General features: G+C 34.5%; 1 pseudogene; it reads left to right on the top strand.

The window, feature by feature from the left end:
- The first annotated feature begins 1,319 nt into the window (after positions 1-1,319).
- Positions 1,320-1,718, top strand: LOC101588239 (annotated as a pseudogene).
- The last annotated feature ends 1,194 nt before the right edge of the window (positions 1,719-2,912 follow it).

Raw genomic sequence — 2,912 nt, 5'->3', positions numbered from 1 at the left:
CCAAGGCAGCCAAAAATTTGCAGAATTAATGTTCCCAACCCCAGCACTCTTGAGCAATGACTAACAGAATTTGGTGTATAAATAATATACCTTCTTCCAACTGTAGGTAGAAAAAATACAAGGCACATAGTTGTGTATATTGTTTCACATAGTTCCCCAGAAAGATTAATTTCCAATTTTCAACAGTGGTATCTTGACTGAAATTGAATATTTTATTGTCTTCTGATCTCTCCTATTTAAATTTGTCATTTTATGTTATCATTCCTGAAAGTAGATCATAATCAACTAACTAGCCGACCCCAAATTCTTGTCTCAGGTCCGGCCTCTTATAGATCCCCAAGAACAATAGCCACTGTTGTACTGGACTCCATCGCATTTATGAGACATCAAAGAGAACCACAAAAATATTTACCACTGCTGACCCAGAGAGGCAAGATCTAAGATTCTTCAGAATCTGAATCAATATACCAAATATTATTATTTATTCAAAGAACATTTTTACATTAGGCATGATTTCCTGTTCTTTTGTTCACAGTTTCCATTTATATCTTAGAGACGCCACTTCTTTTGTACCATAGTATGATGTCATTTAATGTATATTTTGATAATGATTTATTTGAAGTCATTTTACGTAGTATTTGTTTTTTCTGGAATGTGCATAATATAGCTATCATTTTCTTAATAAACATTGACTTGAACATAAAATTTAACTAATGACTTCGTATAAAATTTAAGTTTCTAGTTAGAGTAGTTCAGTATTTTAATTTTTTAATTGTCATATATTTCAGGATTGTTGTTAATATGTAGTTTATTAAGTTTTATTTTCAGTAAAAATATTTAAATGCAATTGTTTTTATTAACAACTTTTCTGGAATACTCTATTTCATTATATTGGGTATTTTTTATTTATTGTCTTAGAGAACCATTAAGAGTTACGAATATAAGAAATGAAGACCTTACTCAACTGCAGAAAATTTTCAAGGATTATGTATCTCATATTGTCTCTTTTCTACTCTTTTATTTTCCTTCACATCAATTAACAATATACTGTTCTATCTAATTTATCCTTTCCTATCCATAAGAACTCTTTCATTTTATTGCATCATTTTAACCCTCTCTGGCTTATTCTTAGCATTCTATTGAGCTCTTACTTGCAGTTTTCTCCTTTTCAGAATATGTACCTGGGTGTACCGCTTGAACCAGCGTGGAGGAGCACGAGGAACGCAAGCCCCTGCCTGAGCATACCGACTTGACCTTGGGGAGCAAAAGAGAGCTTTGGTGGCACTGGCGCTCAGGCGTGGGCCACCGAGGATGCTTGGATGGGCACCCACCCCAAGTATTTAGAAATGATGAAATCAGATTTAGGAGATGCAGCCCAAGTGTACATCGCATTCTTGGTTTACCTAGACCTCATGGAGAGTAAAAGTTGGCATGAAGTGAGCTGTGTGGGATTACCAGAGCTCCAGCTCATCTGCCTAGTTGGCACTGAGATAGAAGGTGAAATGTCACAGACTGCCATGCCCACATCCATCTCTGCTTCCTTCATCCATAACAGCTTAAGAGAGATCTTGAAGGCATCTCGAAAATTGCAAGATGATCCAGATTTTCTGATATCATTTACTTTGGCCGTAGTGGAGTCTGACTCGAGAATAGTCTACTATAAGTTTCCAGACAGATTAAAGCTGCCAGACCCTCAGAATATTTCCCTTGAAAGATGACATCTACACTTCTTGGTCTTATTTTATTCATAAGAGATTGGATTTGAGACCTATCTGCCTGCTTCATCTTTCTGCCTTAGAGACTGACTCAAATTTTATCTCAGGATTGACTTAGTTGGTCTCATCCCATAATTTTTATTTCTGAAGAATAAAATTTTCTCTGATAGAAGAATTTATATTACTCAAAAATATAGAGTAGTTGTTTAGAAACTTTTTAAATAAAGACAGTTTAAGTACAAAATTGTATCTACATGACAATTATTCTGTAACATTTTCCATGATTAATTTTTCTCTTGGTTTAATAAATGTCACTTACTGGTATCTGCCACTAGTTGATAGTGAATCTGTAATGAGTCACTAGGTACTTGGATAGAATCTATGGGTTATTCATTTATAAGAACTAGTACAAGAATTATTCTCAGTGTCCAGACTGTAAATTATCAAATCTTTTGGTTGAATGATGAAATTTAGGCTGTAGTAAATAAAAGCTCAAATTTTCTTTAAGTAAATATCAACCAGTGAAGGAAATGAACATTTTTTTAAGTTAAGTTATTCATATGCTGACAATTTTCAACAATTTGCTGACCATTTGCATAGTGTTCTTCCTAAGAAATCCATATTAAACTTTAGTAAATGAGAAAAACTTGAGGTGTCACACTTCCTGACTTCAAAAATATTCTCCAAGGTGGGTGAGATAGCATGGCAGTCTAAGAGCCTACCTGGCAAGCACAAGGACCCGCATCAAATTACCAGTATACCGCATGCCACACTAGCCCCACACTGTATGGGTCATGAATCTGGGTATGGTGGCGCATGCCTGTTATACCAGGGCTGGGGAGGCTGAGACAGGAGGCTAGGAGTCCATGCTGCTTAGCCAAACCCATTACCAAATAAATAAATAAATATTTTTTTCAAAAATACTCTGCAAAGTATAATAATAGATAGATTGATCAATGGGAAAAATATAGCTCAAAAATAAATGCATGTATTTGTAGCCACCTGACTTTTAACAAAGGGAATGAAATCTGTATTAAAAGGTATCTGAACTTCCATATAATTAAAGCATTATTCACAGTGGGCAAGAAGTGTAATCAATTTAAATGCCACTCATTGGGTTAATGGATAAAAGCTTTTAATGCCAGATATATCATTCATACATACATCTATATAAAATATGACACTGTATATAAGGAT

The sequence above is a fragment of the Octodon degus genome, unplaced genomic scaffold (genome assembly GCF_000260255.1).
Source record: "Octodon degus isolate 3935 unplaced genomic scaffold, OctDeg1.0 scaffold00068, whole genome shotgun sequence".
NCBI classification, from domain to species: Eukaryota; Metazoa; Chordata; class Mammalia; order Rodentia; family Octodontidae; genus Octodon; species Octodon degus.
The sequence above is the reverse complement of the archived record's forward strand: the minus strand, read 5'-3'. Positions and strand labels throughout refer to the sequence as shown.